The 6,000-nt window shown below is 39.6% G+C and overlaps 1 pseudogene; it reads left to right on the forward strand.

Moving 5' to 3' along the window:
* Gm12077 overlaps positions 1-5,528 on the forward strand; it is a 50,961-nt pseudogene extending 45,433 nt beyond the window's left edge.
* The last annotated feature ends 472 nt before the right edge of the window (positions 5,529-6,000 follow it).

Genomic DNA, 6,000 nt, shown 5'->3' on the forward strand with positions numbered 1-6,000 from the left:
TGGGATGCACACAACTGAGAAAGATGCCTACAGTGCTTGCTCCAGAGGGGCAGAGTGTTTGCCCTCAGAGCAGGAAAGTATCTAATTTATTCCAATAGCACCACATTAATGTGTTCTTAGGAGGCCTAACACGACAGACTCCAGGAACATATGGAAACTTCTGATTAAATGATTGATAGCCAGTAATAAGAAGTCCTTAGGATTCTTATAATAGAATAGTTATATTTTAACATTTCCTTTTACTTTTAATTATGCACATGTGTTTGGGAGAGTAGAGATGTAAGTGTAGATACCTGTGGATTCTAGAAGAATATGTACTACCTGCTGTGTTGTTGAGGTCATGATGGTTGTGAGATGCCTGGGAGCTGGAAATGGACTCTTCATTTCTGAGCCATCTCTCTAGCCTCCAAATTTTGTTTTGATTACCTATTCCACATAAGAATTAGGTAAGAATTAGGAGGTCATGATGGTTGTGAGCTGCCTGGGAGCTGGAAATGGACTCTTCATTTCTGAGCCACCTCTCTAGCCTCCAAATTTTGTTTTGATTACCTATTCCACATAAGAATTAGGTAAGAATTAGGTGAGGTTCTTCTACTGCTACCACCTTAACCTTAGTGTACCTTTAGGTACAGCCCAGGGGAAGGAGATAAGCATTCTCTGCAGAGGGTTTCTACAAAGAGAGGTCTCCAGGTGTAAACATCTAAGTGGAGGAAGCTACAGTTCCCAGGCTTTGCATATATTCATCAATTATTCAGTTGACACTCATACTCAGAAAAGCTCCTGAGAAAAGCTTTGCCGGATCTGTATGGCAACAGCTTTGGCAATTGTTCCATGTATCTGAGATTTAGTCTTCTCCATGGCTGTGCCCATGTTAAAATACACTTGTGAAGGGACAGAGAGGATGGCCAGATGACCATGAGAATGAATGGAAATCTGTAACTCATAGGGGTGGGAAGTAGGGAACATATCCAGAAAGATACAGAGATCTGAGATAAGGAGAGGGACCTAAGAATCCATGGAGGTACCCTTAGCTGTGGCTCACTGTGTTGGGGATATGGAGCCTGGGGGGGGGGAGTGTCTTGTGGCCAGGTAGAAATCCTGGTGGAACAATAGGGACACCAACCCATCAACAAAACTTTTTACCTAAAACTTACCTTGTCTATAAGAAATGCAGGGATTAGGGATGGAACATAGCCTGAAGGAAAAGCCAGTCAACCATCAGCCCAACTTGATATCCATCCTATGAGCAAGCACCAATCCCTGAACTTATTAATGATACTCTGTTATGCTTGTAGACAGAAATCTATCATGGCTGTCTTCTAAAAGGCCAGACCCACCAATTGACTCAGATGAAGGTATACACCCACAGACAAACAAATGATGGAGCTTGGAGACTCTTATGAAAGAACGAGAGGAAGCCCCTAAAGGTATAGGAACTCCACAGGAAGAACAATAGAGTCAAAGAAGCTAAACAAAAAGGAAGGTCAAAGAGAGGAAGCTTGGATCTCACTTAGGAGTGGTAATAAAAATAGTCAGATAAGAGGCAGATGGAGAGAGGGGACTGAGAGGGAGGAGGAATGGATTAAGAATGGGGGATTCAGGAGCAAATATGGTATGGATCAGAAGAGATGGCAAGATGGCTATAAAAATGAATGGAAATCTGCAACTGACAAGGGTGAAGAGGTGAAGGGGATGGGTGAATCATCTACAAGATGAGACAGAGACCTGGGATAAGGCAGATGCCCAAGAATCAATGGGTGGTGACCTTAGCGGTGACTTACTTCATTAGGGATCTAGAACCTGAATAGATCACCTCCTATAGACAGACTGAAACCCCAGTGGAATGATAGAGACACCAACCCACCAACAAAACTTTCAACCCAAAATATATCCTGTCTACAAGTAATTCAGGCACAGGGGACAGAGCAGAGACTAACTGAATGGTCAACCAACAACAGGTCCAACTTGAGACCCATACCATGGCAAGCACCAATCCCTGGCACTATAAATGATACTCTGCCATGCTTCTAGATAGGAGTATTTTGTCCTCTGAAAGGCTCCACCCAGTAGCTGACTCAGACAGATACAGCCAAACAGTATGTGGAACTTGGGAACCATCATGGAAGAGAAGGAGAAAGGATTGTGGGTCCTGAAGGGGATAGGAACTCCACATTCAGACCAGCAAAATCAACTGACTTGAACTCTTGAGGCTCTTAGAGACTGAACCACCAATCAAAAAACATACCATGGCTGGACCTAAGCCTCCCTGCACATATTTAATAGATGTGCAGCTTGGTCTTCATGCTGGTCCTGAACAACTGGAGCAGTGGCAATCCCAAAAGCTGTTGCCTGTACATGGGATATGTTCTTCTAGCTGGGCTGCCTTGTCTGGCCTCAGTGAGAGAGGAAGTGCCTTTCTAGGAGAGAATTGAAGTACCAGGGTTGAGGTATACCCAGGGGGTTCCACTTGCTCAGAGAAAAAGGGGAGGGGAGAAGGATTGTGGAAGGGAGTGACAGGGAGGGAAAAATGAGTGGGACTTAAAGTGAATAAGCAAATAATAATAATAATAATAATAAAAATAATAATAATAATTTTAAAACTACACATTAACTCACTCATAGTGGAAAGCTTTTCACCTAATTCTAGCTTCCCAATATGTGTATTGACACCAGTCCTTTGATCACTCCATCAACACCCATAGCTGCGGTTCCAGAACCCAAGATTTTATGTGTGTGTGTGCACGCGCGCATGCTTGCATGTGCGTGCACATGCGCGTGCACGTGTGTATGCGTGTGTATCACCCTGAATGTGATTTTACATTTTATAGTTTCTTAGAAATAATACAAATCTCTTTGAGCCTTAGCATTTTCAGTCACACAGAAGGAACTACAACATATACTTCAATGGATTGTTGAACTTTCTTAATGGTGGGAAGTACTCACCACAACAGCAGAGCTTTCACCATAATGTTTTTCCCCTGAAACTACTGTTTTCTTATTAATTTACATATATACAGATCATTTGCTGACTGTCATGTAAGGTCCTTCAGAGCTGGCTGCCTAATTTAACTTAGTATGCACTTTGGACCCAGTCCTGGTGCTTTTGTGTATGCTTATTTGGAAATTGATTATCTTGGCAGCACAATAAGGCCAGGAGTAAGCACATCTCAGTTTTAGAAGGCAGGAAAGAGAATCCCCTGCAGCTAAGAATCCATTATAGCCAAGAGTTTATTTTTTCAAGTAACTCTATTATGAAAATAGTTGTTTCCCATGATGGTATAAACCACTGTTGGATATGCTCATCCTCATTGCTACAGAACATATTTTTCAAGGTTCATCCCTTTGAATGCTAGATATTCTCTGACTTTATTACTGCCCCACTGGCTGAGAGTTTTCATAGTTCTATCAAGTTTAACTGAAGATAACAAATATTTTAACACATTGATATAAACATTAATGTAATATACATGTGTGTTAAAGAAAGAAACTACATATTTCATATTAAAGTTAAATTTTTAAGTTTATATTATTCAGAAGTCCGAGCTGTTCATTTTCAGGGCATTCTGAGAATGACATTTTCAATTCTACGATTTTGGAATATTTTACAAATATAATATGTGTGTATACATAGGTAGATATGTAACAACTAATTTAAGGACATTTACCTAAGAATTAACAGTGTTTAAGAGAATAAGAATTGCTTTCAGTAGCTGCAGATAATTTGTCACACTAATTTTCTATTGCTTTGGATCTTTATTTAAACACAACTAAATTCTTTGTAGTCATCTTTGCTAACCCACAAGCAGCATTCTCATGGTTCCATATGCTGAAATGATTTCAAATAATGATGGGATAATGATTAAAATGGCAATTAAAATAATATTTCTCATCATTACTAATTATAAAAATTCAAGGTGCTAAAAGCAAAAGTTCAAGTATAAATAATGCAACTACTTCCATAAAAATAGAGAATAAAGTCACTAAACATATCTCCTTTAATGTCAGATTTACTGAAATGTATTTTCTTTTGAAATTATTTCATAGAATATAATCTTCATACATGGTACTGTGGTACATAAGAATATCTCATAGAAGTAGATATTGCATTGTGCACATTTCCCTCCACTACTACTACCCTCTCCTTTCTCAGTCCTCCCTCCATCGGTTTGATCTTTTCATGCCACTGTACAGTTTTAATTAGTCTTTCATGTTATGTACACACACACAATTTTTGTATTTATATAAAAATAAGGATCTTATATGAAAAAAAAATCATCTTCTGCAGGTCTCTTAGAATAATTAAATGCATACTTTTAAATTTGAACACATCCAAATACTTAAATGTTCAAACTTCTTAATTTCTTCTTTTTCAAATGATTTTATTGCAACTCACTCACTTTTTGCTCCTTTTTTAAATGACAGGATATATTAGCTGATCATTTAAGATCTACTTCTATTATTTTCTTCTAAAATAAATTAACATAATTTATATCAATTGACAAAATCAGTAGGAAAAGTGATGTACCAATTTTCTATTTAAGAATCATCCTGTTGTGTACTACTGTGTGCTGTTTTCTTGAGAAAAGATATACAAATACTTCTAGAAATAGTAAGGAGAGACAGGAAGAGAAACAGAGAAAAAAGAGAGAGAAGACTTCTTTTTTCTTATGTCCTTGCACCAATATTTAACAAACAAATATTAGCTATTATTAAAAACAAACAAGCAAGCAAAATCGTTTGGGTGTTCTAGAGGTGGGTCAGTACTTAAAAGTGCTTGCTGCAGTGAGCCCGGTGCCCCACAGCCACGACTGAGGTTGATGTGAATCATAAGGCCAGTTCCCTCGGAGATGCCCACTTCACCAAGAAGCTCCTGTAACTGCAAATAGCTATGGAGAGGAGTCAATGAAGCCACCAAAATGCTCAACAAAGGCATCTCTGAGTTCACTGTGATGGCAACAGATGTGAGACCTTGACCTTGGAGATCATCCTGCTCCCCCCTCTGCTGTGTGAAGACAAGAGTGTCCCCTAAGTATTTGGAAGGGCCTGTGTGCCCTTCCCCCAGCCTTGAGTAGGCTGCTCAGACCTGGCTTGCCACAGTTGCTAGCCCACCTAGGGTGGAGTCTTCTGACCTAGGTAAAGTCTATTGTCCTGCCACATCTGCAGGTTTCCTCCAAGACACCACTACCTGCTGAGAGGCTGAACCTGTTCTCCTAACACTATCCTGAAAAAGTAGTTATCCTGACAAAGCAAGGAGATCCTGACATGGTGGGGGATGGGTCCCCCCCACCCCCATAAACATTGGCCTCAATAGAGAACTTGCTTGTTAATTCTCTCACAGCCTTTCCTATGCAAAACCCCATCTTTCCTTTCAGGAACCCAGCAACATGTGGCCACAGGTCACTACAGGCCTGTGCCTGTGAAATCTCCAGGCTGGTCATCACCTGTTCTGTTACCTTATCAAACAAGGCTCTGAACTAAAGCAGCAAATCTAATACATTAAGGAGTCTATTGAAAGGCTCTTGGTATAGGTTGTAGCCTCTGCCCTTTCCTGTCTACTCCTACCCTGTTTGTGGACCATATTGTCTGTTAGCATGTAATATTTTCACCCAGTTTCTGTTATATTGTACTACATCTGGTTGTTTTTATAGTTTTATTTTATTTTTGTCTTAACAGGGATGTTTTTCATCATCTCCTCATCCTCTTCTATCACTTTTATCCTTCCTTTTAAAAAAATAAAATGATACCTAAGACAGGTAAAAGGCAGAATGCCACCATTTATCAACAGGAAGAACCAGGAGAAACTTAATCCAGGGATGGTATATACTTTCATATGCAAACTTCTTCCACTGTGCAGGGTAGGATGACAGTAACATTGATCTCTTGTGTCTTTGATATAAGTTCCCCATAAATGTTACCATGACTGAGGAACTTTCTTTGGGTAGCAGTCCCTCCCATCTCTTATCATTTGAATAAATTTGGTAATGTTAGGCCTATGTCCAA

Source organism: Mus musculus, chromosome 11, assembly GCF_000001635.26.
Source record: "Mus musculus strain C57BL/6J chromosome 11, GRCm38.p6 C57BL/6J".
Lineage (NCBI taxonomy): Eukaryota > Metazoa > Chordata > Mammalia > Rodentia > Muridae > Mus > Mus musculus.